At 43.4% G+C, this 15,452-nt stretch overlaps 1 pseudogene; it reads left to right on the top strand.

Annotated features, from left to right (window-relative positions):
- Positions 1-305: 305 nt before the first annotated feature.
- Positions 306-5,237, top strand: LOC143683139 (glyceraldehyde-3-phosphate dehydrogenase pseudogene; annotated as a pseudogene).
- The last annotated feature ends 10,215 nt before the right edge of the window (positions 5,238-15,452 follow it).

The following is a 15,452-nucleotide window of genomic DNA, read 5'->3' as shown; positions in this document are numbered from 1 at the left end:
ACCTAAAAATAAGCTAAAACCATAAATCTTTTAGAATACGATGGGAAATTCTTCAAGGCTTTGTATTAGGCTTGGATTATTAGATGTGACACAAAAACAAGCAAGTTTAAAAACAGATAAATTTGACTTCATCGAAAAGAAAAATTTTGTGCATCAAAAGACATTACCAGGCTCTCTGTTCCTCCCCACATGACAGCCTCCCTCATCTTTTCATGCAGGGCCAGCTGCTCTCTGAGGCACGATGGTGAAGGTCAGAATAAACGGATTTGGCTGTAATGGCTGCCTGGTCACCAGGGCTGTTGTAAACTCTGGCAAAGTGCAAGTTTTTTGCCATCAGTGACCCCTTCACTGACCTCAACTCCATGGTCTGTGTGTTCCAGAAAGATCTCACCCATGGCAAGTTCAGAGGCACTGTCAAAGTTGAAAAATGGGAAGTTCATCATCAGTGGGAATTACTCCAGGAGTGAGATCCCACTGACATCAAATGGGGTGATGCTGGTGCTGAATATGTTGTAGAGTCACTGGTGTTTTCACAACCATGGAGAAGGCTGGGGCTCACCTGAAGGGTTGTGCCAAAAGAGTCATCATCTCTGCCCCTTCGGCCAATACCCCCATGTTTGTGATAGGCGTGAACCATGAGAAGTATTACAACTCCCTTAAGGTCATCAGCAATGCTTCCTGCACCACCAACTGTCTGGCCCGCTGGCCAAAGTCATCCATAACAACTTTGGCATCATGGAGGGACTCACGACCACATCCACGCCATCACTGCCACCCAGACAACTATGGATAGCCCTCTGGGAAAATTGTGACGTGACAGCCATGGGACTTCCCAGAACATCATCCCTGCATTTACTGGTGCTGCCAAGGCAGTGAGCAAGCCCACCCAGAGCTGAATGGGAAGCTCACTGGCATGGCCTTATGTGGCCCCACCCCCAATGTGTCCATCACAGATCGACCTGTCCCCTGGAGAAAGCAGCCAAGTATGATGACATCAAGAAGGTGGTGAAGCAGGGATCACAGGGCCCCTAAAGAACATCCTGAGCTAATGAGGACCAGTTTGTCTCCTGCAATGTCAACAGTGACACCCAGTCTTCCACTTTTGATGCCAGGGCTGGCGTTGCCTTCAACGACCACTTCATTAAGCTCATTTCCTGATATGACAGTGAATTTGGCTGCAGCACAGGGTGGTGGGCCTTATGGTCTACATGTCTTCCAAGAAGCAAGAGACTGTGGACAACCAGCCCCAGTAACAGCATGAGAGGAAGAGAGGCTGTCAGCTGCTGGGGAGTCTTGGCCCCACTCAATCCCCCAGTACTGAGAATCACCCATCCTCCACAGTTTCCATCCCAGACCCCCTGAAGCAGGGGAGGGCCTGAGAGCCCTACCTTGTCATGTACCATCATAAGGTACACCGAGCCAAAAAAAACCAAAAGGACATTAGCAAGAAAGTGGAAAGACAACCCACAAAATGGGAAAGAAATGTCGTAAATCATATATCTGATAAGGATTTAATGTCTAGAATATATAAAGAACTGCTACAACTCAACAATGAATCTATTTTAAAAATGGACAGAGGACTTGAATAGACATTGCTCCAAAGAAGATGTACAAATGACCAAGCCCATGAAAAGATGCTCAACATCATTAGCCCTTAGAAAATGCAAATTAAAACCACTTAGCACAAAAGCTTCAGAGCCCATGCCACCAGAGATTTTTGGAGATGAAGTAGAAAAACATCCCCAGGGGAGCTTCATTAAACAAGAAATCTGGAGAAAAAGCTAGCAGACATCACCATGTTCCCACATGCTTTCCCAGCTGAGAGAGAAACTCTGAACATCATCAACCTTCTTGAACCAAGGTATCTATCCCTGGAAGCCTGAATTTGGACATTTCTATAGTCTTGCTTTAGACATTTCCATGGTCTTAGAACTGGATTCTTGCAACTTAATAAATTCCTCTTTTTAAAAGCCAGAAAAAATTAAAAATAAAAAGTAAAACCGCCTCATGGCCATTAGGATGGCTATCATTCAAAAATTGGAAACACTTGGGTGTTGATGAAGATGTGGAGAAATTGAGACTGTCATGCATCGCTGGTAGCAATGTAAAATGGTGCAGCCACTGTGGAAAATGGTTTGGCAGTTCCTCAGAAAGACAAAGATTTAACATATGACTGCAATTCCATTCTTAGGTATATAACCAAAGAATTGAAAGCAGACACTCAAGCAGGTACTTGCACACCAATGTCCACAGCGATGTTATTCACAATAGGAAAGAAGTGGAAGCAACCCAAGTGTCCATCAGTGGATGAATGTAAAGACAAACTGTGGATTATCCATCCAATGGAATACCATTCAGCTGTAAAAAGGAATGGAGTTCTGATACAGGCTAAAGCTGAATAGACATTGAAAGCATTATGCTAAGTGAAATCAGCCAGGCTCAAAAGGACAAACACTGGATGCCTCCACTGGCATGCACCCTCTAGAACCAGCAGATCCACAGAGGCAGAAAGCAGGTTAGAAGTTACCAGGGATGGGGAAGAGTGGGGAGCTCTTGTTCAAAGGGCACAGAGTTTCTATTTGGGGTCATGAGAGAGTTTTAGAAATGAACGGTGGTGATGGATGGTCGCCAACCTTGAAAAGTAATGCCACTGAATTGCAACTTAAAAATGGTTAAAATGGCAAATTTAGTGGTATGTATAGGTGGGTGTTATCACACACACACAAAAAAAAAATCAAGGGGAAAACATTAAATCCAAAATGAATTTCCTGACTACCAAGGAAGCAATTCCGTTGTCAAGATAGTGGTGAGAAAGGTACTGATTACTAAGTTGGCAATGCTGAGGTCCCAAATAAATCTGATTACACAGCTTAGTTAGAATGCCCATTTTCTCCCAGGCCACATGAAATGCAGTGTCTCCTAAGATGGGGGTGGGGGTGAAGACTGCCCTTGTGACTGGTGCAGAAGCCAGAATTTGAAGGAGTTGGGGTGAGAGAGCCTTGTGGGAGATGTGATCAGGGAGAGTTCACCTATGTGTGAGAACTCGGAGGTGGGGGGTGAGTTGTAGCACAAATGGTGCTGTAAGCAGCAGGCAGAGCGTCACCCTTGAAAATGAGCAAGATGGGACCTGTGTCCCAGCAGACCTGCTTTGCTGGAGTGGGAGGTTGCTCTTGGGGTGCTATGAGAGGGTTTGAAATTTAGGTTGGGGGCTGTTGTAGCTGGCATTGAATGCTAGGTTTGGATTTATCTTCCAGGGCATGGTTACAGTGCATTGTTTTTGTTTGTTTGTTTGTTTGTTTGTTTTTATCTTTGTAGTAGTTGTAAGAACTTATTCATATTTCTAGTGTTAATCCATGGGACACTATACAACCCTTTTCAATCATGTTCACCTTCAATGTGGTAATACTACTTATAGACCCATTACTGAACCATTCACCCATCTCTAGCTTCTGTGTATCTCTTAGTCCCCTATATTCTATATTATGTCTCTGATTTTATCTATACGTGGTCATAAAAGTGAAATCATATAATATCTATCCTATCTATCTGTCTGGTTTATTTCACTCAGCATTATGTCCTCAAGGTTCATTCATCTTGTCATGTGCTTCAGGACATCATTTTGTGTTACTGCTGCATAACAGTCCATCATATGTATATACCACATTTTGTTGATCCACTCATCTGTTGATGGGCATTTGGATTGTTTTCATCTTTTGGTGATTGTAATAATACTGCTATGAACATTGGTGTGCAAATGTCTGTTTGTGTCACTGCTTTTAGCTCTTCTTATATAACAAGTAGTGCTATTGCTGGGTCATAGAACAATGGGATATTTAGTTTTCTAAGGAATCGCCACACTGTCTTCCATAGTGACTGTACCATTATACATTTCCACCAGCAGTGCATAAGTGTCCCAATTTCTCCATATCCTCTCCAGTATTTGTGGTTTCCTATTTGTTTAATAGCAGCCATTCTTATAGGTGTGAGGTGGTATTTCATTGTAGTCTTACTCTGCATTTCCCTTACAGCTAACGAAAATGAGCATCCCTTCATGTGTTTTTGAGCCATCTGTATTTGCTCGTCAGAAAAATGCCTATTCATATCTTTAGCCCATTTTATAATTGGGCTATTTTTATTTTTGTTGCTCAGTTGTATGATTTCTATATATATACAGGATATTAAACCTTTGTCTGGTGTGTGATTTCCAAATATTTCCTCCCATTGAGTTAGCTGCCTTTTTATCTTTTTGACAAAGTTTTTTGAGGTGCAGAAGCATTTGATTTTGAGGAGTTCCCATTTATCTATTTTTTCTTTTATTGTTTGTGCTTTGGGTGTAAAGTTTAGGAAGCTACCTCCTATTATTAGGTCTTGAAGATGTTTCCCTATATTTTCTTCTAGAAGCTTTATGGTGCTAGTTCTTTTATTTAGATATTTGCCCCATTTTTGAGTTAAATTTATGTATAGGGTATAAGGTAAGGGTCCTCTTTCATTCTTTTGGCTATTGATATCAGTTTTCTCATGCCCATTTATTGAAAAGACTATTTTATCCCAGTTCAGTGGATTGGGGGGCTTTGTCAAAAATCAGTTCACCGTAGATTTGGTGGTCTATTTCTGCACTCTCGATTTCGATTCCATTGGGCAATGCTTCTATCTTTGTGCCAGTACCATACAATTTTGACCACTGTGGTTTTATAATAACTTTTAAAGTCAGGAAGTGTTAATCCTCCCACTTCTTTCTTCTTTTTTAGGATGCTTTTAGCTATTCAGGGTCCCTTTCCCTTTCAGATGAATTTGGTGACTAGCTTTTCCAAGTCTTCAAAGTAGGTTGTTGGAATTTGATTGCCACTGTGTGGAATCTGTAGGTCAATTTGAGTAGAATTGGCATCTTAACTACATTTAACCTTCCTATCCATGAGCAGGGAATGCCTTCCCATCTATTTAGATCTTCTTTGATATCTTTTAGCAATGTTAAGTAGTTTTCTGTGTACAAGTCCTTTATGTCCCTAGTTAAGTTCATTCCTAGGTACTTGATTCTTTTAGTTGCTATTTTGAATAGAATTTTTTCCTTAACTGACTCCTCAGTTAGATTATTGTTTGTGTATAGAAATGTTACTGATTTTTTTGCACATTAATTTTATATCCTGCCACCTTGTGATTTCTCAGGATTTTCCAAGGTCACATGCAAATAATGAAAATTTTCCTTCTTCCTTCCAATTTGGATGCCTTTTATTTCTTTATCCTGCCTGATTGCTCTAGCTAGAACTTCTAGCACAATGTTCAATAGTAGTGGTGAGAGTGGGCATCCTTGTCTCATTCCTGTTCTCAGGGGGGGAAATTTCAGTCTCTCTCCATTGAGTACAATCCTGGCTATTGGTTTTTCACATATGCCCTTTATCATATTGAGGAATTCACCTTTGATTGCTATCTTTTGAAGTGTTTTTATCAGAAAAGGATTTTGAATTTTGTCTAATGCTTTTTCAGCATCAATCGAGATGATTATGTGATTCTTCCCTTTCTATTTGTTAATGTGCTGTATTACATTAATTGATTTTCTTGTGTTGAACCATCCTTGCATTCCTGGTATAAACCCCACTTGATCATGGTGTATAATTCTTTTACTGTGTTGTTGGATCTGATTTGCTAGTATTTTGTTGAAAATTTTTGCATCTGTGTTCATTAGAGAGAATGGTCTGTAGTTTTCTTTTCTTATAGCATCTTTACCTAGTCTTGGTATTAAAATGATCTTAGCTTCATACAATCAGTTAGGAAGTGTTCCTTTTTCCTCAATTTTTTGGAAAAGTTTGAGTAGGATTGGTGTTAGTTCCTTTTGGAAGGTTTGACAAATTTCCCCTATGAAGCCATCTGGCCCTGGGTTTTCTTTGTAGGAAGATTTTTGATGATTAATGGAATCTATTTACTTGTGATTAGTTTGTTGAGATCTTCTGTTTCTTCCTGAGTCAGTGTAGCTTATGTGTCTCCAGGAATTTGTCCATTTCATCCAAGTTGTCTAGTTTGTTGGTGAATAGTTGTTCATAGTATCCTCTTATGATTTATTTTATTTCTTCAGGATCTATGGTAACATACCCCTTCTCATTTCTTATTTTGTTTATTTGCATCCTCTCTCTTTTTTTCTTTGTCAGTCTTGCTAGTGGCCCATCAATTTTATTGATTTTCTGAAAGGACCCAACTTTTGGTTTACTGATTCTTTCTATTGTTCTTTTGTTCTCCCATTCATTTAACTCTGCTTTAATCTTTGTTATTCCTCTTCTTCTGTTTGCTTTGGGGTTAGTTTGCTGGTCTTTCTCAAGTTCTTCCAGGTGGGTTATTAAGTCTTTTATTTTAGTTCTTTTCCTGTTTTTTAATATAGGCATTTAGGGCAATAAATTTCCCTCTCAGCACAGCCTCTACCATATCCTATAAGTTCAGATATGTTGTGTTATTGTTTTCATTCTTCTCCAGACAGCTACTGATTTCTCTAGCAATTTCTTCTTTGACCCACTAGTTGTTTAAGAGAGTGTTATTTAGTTACCATATATTTGTGAAAGTTCTTGTTCTTTGGTGGTTATTGATATCCAGCTTCATTCCATTGTGATAAGAGAAAGTACTTTGAATAATTTCAGTGTTTTTAAATTTATAAAGACCTGTTCTGTACCCCAGCATATGATCTATCCTGAAGAATGTTCCATGAGCATTAGAGAAGTATATATATCATGATGTTTTGGGGTGTAGTGACCTGTACATGTCAGTTAGGTCTAATTCATATATCAAGTTGTTTAACTTCTCTATTTCCTTGTTGTTCTTCTGTCTGGTTGTTCTATCTATAGAAAAGAGTGGTATATTGAAGTCTCCTATAATTATTATTGATACAGCTATCACTCCCTTCAGTTTTGCCAATGTCTGTCTCATATACTTTGGAGCTCCTTGATCGGAGGCATAAACATTTATGATTGTATTCCTTCTTGGTGAGTTGTCCCTTTTATTAATATATAGTGTCCTTCCTTATCCCTTATGATGTCTTCACATTAAATATTTTGTCCAATATAAAAGAAAACTACCTCTGCTTTCTTTTGGTTACAACTTGTGTGGAACATCTTTTTCCATCCTTTCACTTTCAATCTATTTGTATCCTTATGTCTAAGATAAGTCTCTTATAAGCAGTATATAGCTGGATTATATTTCTTTATCCATTCTGACAATCTGTATCTTTTGATTGGTAAGTTTAGTCCATTAACGTTCAAAGTTATTACTGAAAAGGTGTTTCATGAATCCACCATCTTTATCTTTTGAATTTTATTTGTCAGGTCTATATATTCTTTTCCCTCTGTTTTTATCCCTTAAATTACCCTTACTTGTGCTCTTCAGTTCTGTGCCCTCCTCCAGACCTCCCTCTCCTGTCTTTTTCTTTTCAACTGGTAGAACTCCTTTTAGTATTTCTTCTGGGCTGGTCTCTTGTTGACAAATTCTTTCAGGATTTGTTTGTCTGTGAACATTTTAATCTCTCCCTCAGTTTTGAGGGATAATTTGGCGAGTACAGAATTCTTGGCTGGAAGTCTTTCTCTTTCAGGATCTTAAATATATCATACCGCTGCCTTCTCGCCTCCAGAGTGCCAGTTGAGTAGTCTTTGAACTCAGTCTTATGTGGTTACCCTTGTATGTAGTGGATTGTTTTTCTCTTGCCACTTTTCTGCTTCTCTTCATCATATGACAGACTGATTAGTATGTGTCTTGGGGAAGGCCTATTTGGATTTATTGTATTTGGAGTTCACTGAGCTTCGATTTGCATATTTGTGTCCTTTATAAGGGTTGCAAAGTTTTCCCCCGTTATATTCTCAACTAATCTTCCTAGTTCTTGACTTTTCTCTTCTCCTTCTGGGACACCAATGACTCTTACATTTGCATGCTTTCTTTTGTCCATTATTTACCTGAGACTCAATTCAAATTTTTCCATCTTTGTTTTCCATTTGCTGTTCTGAAGGTTCAAAATCAGTTGTCCTATCCTCTAGTTCACTTATTCTTTCTTCTGCCTCTTCAAATCTGCTGTTGTGTGCCCCTAGTACGTTTTTTTATTTGGTCTACAGCATCTTTAATTTCTGTGATATCTGCTATTTTTCTATTTATTCTGTCAAATTCCTCTTTGTGCTCTTTTAGTGTCTTCTTGGTCTCCTTTATGTCATTAGCCATCCTATTGATTTTATTTAGTAGAGTTTTATGAATATCTTTGATTAGTTGTTCCATTGTCTGTGTCTCCTCTGGAGTTTTAATTTGGTTGTTGCATTATGATATGCTTAGTGATCTTCAACTATCTTTGCAGCATGTAAATATCTTGATTGATTCACTTTGGAAGTTGATTTTCTTCAGTAGTCTAAAGCCTTGTGTTTGTGGGATGGATATGGAGCAGGATGCATGGTGCAGGGCGGGGCACAGCAGTGTGGTGATGCATTGCAATGCAGGTATAGGCTCAGGTGGGGATGCTACACTGGTGCCTGTGAGAGTGGGTGCCCAGCGGCAGGGAGAATGTAGCTGTGTGGGTACATGGCTCTGGGGGGCGGGGCCCTGATGTGCACCGGTCTAGGGTGCAAGGCCCTTTGTGCATACATGCAGAGCTCAGAGCGGTGGGTCCATGTTGCAGCTATGTGGGCTGGGGGCAGATATGATCTGGCTGCACAGGGCAGCACTTGCCCAGAGCTGGGGGGTGCGGCTGAGGGGTTGTGCACATGCACTGATCTGGGAGGGCCGTAAAACCGACATACCAGTGTGCAGAGCTGGGTGGGTGGGGGCAAGTGTAGCTGGGGTGTGGAGAACGCACCTGCAGCCTTTATGCACTGTGGACCACCTGCGGGGGGGAGGGGGGGAGGGCTCAAGAGAGTTGGTATGAGACTGTGCCTGCCACAGGAGAGGTGGGTTGGGCTGCACTTGGGGTGGGGGTGGGGGGCAGGTACATGCTCTGGGGGCTGGTGGGGTGGGGGTGCTTGAGTGTGGAGGGAGGGCTGGTAATGGGGTTCAGATGCATGGGGTGTGGGGTGGGTCGTAGGTCATGGGGCTGCGCCAGTGAGGGTAATGCCTTCAGGGATCACGGCCTGGCTTATATCCTAGTCCCCATCTCCCATCCATGCATTCCTGAGGGCTCCGTGACTCTGCATTAGGCTGTCTGCACCAGCCAGACAACTCTGGTTCTCTGCTTCTCAATTCCTCAGCTTTTGCAACCAGGGCCACCCGAAGATATCTTCGGCCCACCCTGGTCCAACTCAGACAGGCCTCAGTTCTTGCAAGACTTCGTTCCTCAGGTGTCCAGCATTCCAAGCGGCCACTTCCAAGCATATCAGTGTGCAGTCACCAAGATGCTTTGGTTTTTGTCGGTGTCCCCTCACCACAGCACCCCCTTCTACAGGGATTCAGGTGGCCCTGCATCTCTTTCCTCCTCACCAACAACGCTGGTCACAGCCTCCCACTGGGTGGGAGAGCCCAGAACCACGACTCTGCATTGTTTCTCTTGTTTCTTTTTTTTTTCCAGGTACATGGTCAGGGAATCGAACCCGGGTCTCCCGCATGGAAGGCAGGCATTCTAACCACTGAACTACCCGTGCACTCCGCACTGTTGTTTTTAACAGAAAAACAGTGATCATTTGCACAGATGCACCTATCTTTTAAAATGTCTTGAGAAATGCTACCATTGTTTCACACGGTGAAAAGGCTAAACTTTTGCATGTCTTGCAACTAGCCTTGTACCCCTAGAAGTGCACCAAAAAACGCCCCAGCGCTCCAAGGGTGCCCACAGCTGCCACCCCCAGAGGCAGGCATAGGGAGGGCTTGGCCAGCAGGAGTAGGGGCACCTGGCCTCGGTGCTCCCACAGCTGCCCAGGGGTGTGGTCAGAATCACCACCTTGAAAGAACCAGGCAATTCCCAGCAGGATACACAGTATCATCCTCCCTTCACAGACCTCCAGGTTCAGCAAACTCAAGAATTTGTTTGTGATAAAGCCATATTCTTAGAAACATAGTGGAATCAGGACTTCAGAGCTGAAGGGGACTGCATTGGGGACTGGGAGTCCTAGCCGAGGCCACAAGCCGTGTTACCACGCAGCTTGTGGGGTTGGTGGTTGCTGCACTCAGTGCATTACACAGCTAAGCTTTGTAACTAATACACATTACAGACAAACTTTTTATGCATCAAATAATATATTTTTAAAACATAATGGAAAATTTTTTGCCTGGCGGCACGGGATGCAAGATGGACAGAGGACAAAAAGAACAGAGGCTGGGAAACCAGATAGGAGGTTCTTCCAGCTGCCGAGGTGGGAGGGACTGGGCCAGCTGGTCTTGGGCTACAGAATCTGTTACCAAACAGAATTTTCTCTACTTAAAAGAGGAGAAAGGCAAAAGTAGTCTGGTGGAAGTGTTGGATTGTTGGATGCCCCCTTTCTCACCTTGGTGGAATGAGATGGAGAATTTCCTTAAGTCCTGGGTTTGTGGGGACTGTGTACAGAAAGAACCCTGATGCAGCTAGCCCAGTCACCCATGCGCTGGTGGAATTCTTCCCTAAGAGCATCACCAGTTGCGGTACTGTGTTCCTTTGCACACAATGCCTCTGTTTGTCCCACAGATACTTGCAGAGCATTGCTGTGTAACACGATCTCTAGATACGGAGTTGGTGGCCAGTGATTTCTGTCCTCACCCTAATCATCTAGTGGAAAGCAAGTTCCAGGCTCGTATAAAAATGTCATCTATTTGACAGTACTGACCTGCACTGGGCATCATGGGGCGGGGGTCGGTGAGTGGAATAATAAATGCTGGTTTGTGTAGGAGGAAGCTGAACAGAGACAGGGATGTCTGAGCTGGACTTCAAAGGCTAGCTATTCACTGTATGGAGAAAGACGGTAGTGAGTGCAGGCCATAGAAGGACTAGCGGGGGCTAATGGTGAGAGGAGGCAGGGCTGTGGCCACAGTGGGGGTGCAGTCCTGAGTGTGGGGGGGTGGCTTGGCGTGGATGCTGGGGAGTTGCAGGGAAAGAACCTTGCCTGCTGCAGTAAGGGCTTCGTGCTCAAGCAGTGGGGCCACTGGAGATTTCCAAACAGATTGGAGGTCATGTCTGTCCACAGTCCCCAGTACAAACTGGAAAGTGGAGAGAGACCTGAAACAGTGAATCTAAAGGACTCAAATATGGGGCTGGGCTGGCAGGGTGGGGTGGGAAAGAGACTGTCAGCTCTTCCTTTGGATAAGATCCACTTATAGCCAGGGGGTCAGAAACTGGGTCATATAGTTGGGTGAAGCAGTTTGTGACCTTATCTCTGACGTTAGCATTCTGCAAGCAGTGTGCCGAGGTCAATAATAACCAGGAGAACAACATTGAAGAGCCTGGACGCTTGTTTTTTTTTCTTTTAATAACTTTTTTATTGTATAGTATAACATATATACAAAGCAAAGAAATAAATAAGCAACAGTTTTCAAAGCACTCTTCAACAAGTAGTTATAGGACAGATCCCAGAGTTCGTTATGGGCTACCATATCATCCTTTCATATTTTTATTTCTAGCTGCTCCAGAATATAGGAGGCTAGAGGGCTTAAATATTTTATCATCACAATCGACTTCTTTCTCCTTTTTTGGTGAAAAAAAAACATATATACAAAAAAATCTGTAAATTTCAAAGCACAGCACCACAATTAGCTGTAGAACATATTTCAGAATTTGACATGGGTTACAATTTCACAATTTTAGGTTTTTACTTCTAGCTGCTCTAAAATGCTGGTGACTAAAAGAGATATCAATTCAATGATTCAGCATTCATATTCATTTGTTAAATCCTGTCTTCTCTGTATAATTCCACTGTCACCTTTGATCTTTCCATACCTCTCTTTAGGGGTGTTTGGGCTATGGCAATTCTAAATTTTTCATATTGGAAGGGTCTGTCACTAATATGGGGTAGGGAGATGGAACTATCTGATGTTGTGGAGAGGCTGGGCTAGGTTTCAGGGCTCATCTGGACCAGGGACCCATCTGGAGGTTGTAGGTTTCTGGAAAGTTACTCTAGTGCATGGAACCCTGTGGAATCTTATATATTGTCCTAGGTGTTCTTTAGGAGTGGCTGGAATGGTCCTGGTTGGGAGTTGGCAGATTATGATAGGTAGCAAGGTCTAACTTAAGCTTGCATAAGAGCAACTTCCAGAGTAGCCTCTCGACTCTATTTAAACTCTCTCTGCCACTGATATTTTATTAATTACATTTCTTTTCCCCCTTTTGGTCAGGATGGAATTGTTGATCCCACAAGGTCTGGATTCATCCCTGGCAGTCCTCTCCCACATTGCCAGGGAGACTTTCACCCCTGGATGTCATGTCCCACATAGGGGAAGGGCAATGATTTCACTTTCAAAGTTGGGCTTAGAGAGACTGAGGTCACATCTAAGCAACAACAGAGGTCCTCCAGAAGTAACTCTTAGGCATGCCTATAGATAGTCTAAGCTTTTCCACTACCTACGTAAGCTTTACAAGAGAAAGCCTCATGATCAAGGGCATGGCCTATTGATTTGGGTGCCCCTAAAGTTTGGTAAAATATCAGGGGTTACCCTGATGGTAAGGTTTAATAGTTCCATATTCTTTCCCCCTCCCTCAGGGGACTTTGCCAATACTTTTTGATTATCTGGTTAATATACTCTAGGATGTATCCAGCCATTACAATAACCTATACAGGATTAAAGGACCTCTTTCGTATTCTGTGCTCCATGTGTTTCAATTGTTCAAATGAGCTATACAGATAGGTTAAATTAGATTATGCACTACAGAAAACTTCAGTTACAGATCAAATAAACCTTTCTTCCATTGGTCTCAAAGAGTATGTGTGATTCTAAAATACAGACACTGTCTTCCTTACCCCAATGTTCTGAATTACTTTAACCCCAACCAATTCAGCTTCATTCTTATCTCTAAATATCAGGTTATATATATATAACAGCCTCTCAAAATCCGGAAATAATAATCACCACTCTAAGCTTAATGTGTCTGCTCTAAAAGCTTACAATCTAGACCCCTGTTTTCATATAAGCATTTTCTAAAGGTGACTATACCATTCTTGTTCTTTTGTTTCTGGCTTGTTTTGTCTCACCGAATGTCCCACATGTTCATTCACATCGTCGCATGCCTCACAAATTTGTTTCTTTTTGTAGCAGCACAACCTTTGTTCATAAGTATATACCATTGTTCACCAATCTACTTCTCCATCAGTGCATCCTTCAGCCACCTGCATCATCTGGCATTATGTAGAGGGCCCAGAGTCCACAGCTGGACGCTTTGTTTTTAATGCTGGGCAGCCACAAAGCATTATAATCAAAACACGGCTTTGGAAGTAAAATTCTTGAGTCCAGATCCCAGGTTTGCCCCTCAGTAGCTGGCCTGCCTTGGGCAAGGCCTCTCGCCCTCTGAGCTTTGTCTGTGTACTGGGGGTGGCAGCACATCTTACAGGGCTTGGAGACGAATGAGAAGGTGTGGAGGTTGCCTTTGGCACACTGCCCAGCACCTCTTTATACTCAGCTGCTTATAACTCCATTTGTTGTTCAGGAACCATTAAGGAGCTACCCTCAGCAGCCCAGCTCTTTACTCTTGCCAGCAAAATTCCCAGGTCCTCAGGTGTGAAAGCCCCTGCCTGGACATGCATCACCTGTCTGCCTTCTTTCCTCTCTCCCCCAGCTCCAGCTTCTGCAGTGTCACCCAGACACCTGTCACACAGGCAGATTGCCCTGTGTCAGGGGACAACTCATGGCCCCTCCCTCTGTGCCAGTCGGCTGTGGGGCAGGCCGCTCACTGGAGCTGCATGTCCAGAGGCAGCGTGCACTTGACTGGACTTGCTGCACCTGCCCCCTTCGATCGGCAGGCCTGTGGGTGGCTGGGGCTCGAGGGAAGCGGGTCTCGGCCTCAGTGTGGGTGGCAGCACCACTTTGCTGTGCCACAGAGTGGCCAATCAGAGCTGAGCTGAAATCTGTCAGTTTTCTTCCAAGACAGACTTCTCTCCTCAATCTCGCACACTTGCCGTTTTTGCCCCTCAACTAGTTCTCTTAGGAACTTTGTACGCTGAGATGTGCCCTGTGCTCTACTTGGCCTTGGCATTCCTGCTGCTGTCACCAAAATACTCACAGTGGCGATGGTAATACTTTGCACCTGTTGCACCTCTCATAGGAGGTGCTCAGAAAGCACCCCTGAGCATTCATAGGAAGTTCCAGAATGCCCAGGAAGAGGAAAGGATTTAAGCTGTGTTGAGAGTGGAGATGGCTGTCCCTAAAGGCCTCCAGTGCCCAGAATGGAATTCATGGGTCATCAGGCCCTGCCCAGGTGAGGCTGTGCCGGAGGCTGCCAGAAGGTCCCTAAAGCCTGGGGTGGCCCGGGTGGGAGCGCCCTGTTCACGCACACACACACATTGGCCCTGGTTAACCTGGGGGGCCTGCCCCAGTGGGAGCGCCCTGTTCACGCATGCACGCACACACACACACACACACACACACACACACACACACACACACACACACACACACACACCCTGTTTAACCCGGGGTCATGATGGTTCCTTCTGGACCAGGAGGTGCCTGGGCCTCAGTAGACGACACCCCGAGGCTGACGAGGAAGATGCCCACCACTCCACACTCACCTGCTGGACTCCTGGGGCTCCAAGGCCCGGGGGCTCTAACGGCTCATGAGCCCAGGCTCCAGGTGCGCCCCCCCCCAAAATCCCAGCTGCAGCACTGAGCAAACTCCCGCCCTGCGGGGAACGGACAGCTTCATTCTCTGTACACAAACCCTGTAATTTTGCCAAACCCTTTGATTTTAGGTTGGGTATATTTCTTATTCCAAAAACTTCTCCCCCCCAAAAGACCTCACTAATAAAAAAAAAAAAGATAGCTTAGGACTTCTCCCTTTCTCAATTATTTTTATTTGGAAAAATCACCATTTTCTAAGTAAGTCTTCAAAGCATTGTGGTTTTTCCCGTTATTCAATGCAGACTTCCCTCCTAACTTTGTTCCCCTGTTGCCCGTCTGCCCACTTGGAGCTGCCATTTTGATGTGTCAGTCCAGGCAGACAGCCTCGGCTGCGGTAGACTTTGCCCCTACTGTTTCATAAGCCTGACCCTGCCTAACGCTGAAGTTCCTCCACATTAAAATAATAAATGATTATTGCAGCTCTATTATATGCAAGACAAGCCATGGATCTTTATCCTTGACAATGTAAATATGATTTGTCTCTTCCCAAATAAATACTAATTCCATTTTCCAATAGACAATACATTCACGTAGTTGAAAAATAAATATATATATATTAAAAGATATAAAGTGAAAAATCTCCCTCCCGTCCATCCAGTCCCCCAAGCCCCATGTGCCAATTTGAAAGGATGTATGTACCCTAGAGAAGCCATGTTTTGATCCTAATTCCATTTTGTAAAGGCAGTTGTTTCTTCTAATCCCTATTCAGTACTGTA

Source organism: Tamandua tetradactyla, chromosome 5 (genome assembly GCF_023851605.1).
Source record: "Tamandua tetradactyla isolate mTamTet1 chromosome 5, mTamTet1.pri, whole genome shotgun sequence".
Classification (NCBI taxonomy): Eukaryota; Metazoa; Chordata; class Mammalia; order Pilosa; family Myrmecophagidae; genus Tamandua; species Tamandua tetradactyla.
Note: the sequence above shows the minus strand (reverse complement) of the source record. Positions and strands in the feature narration are given on the sequence as shown.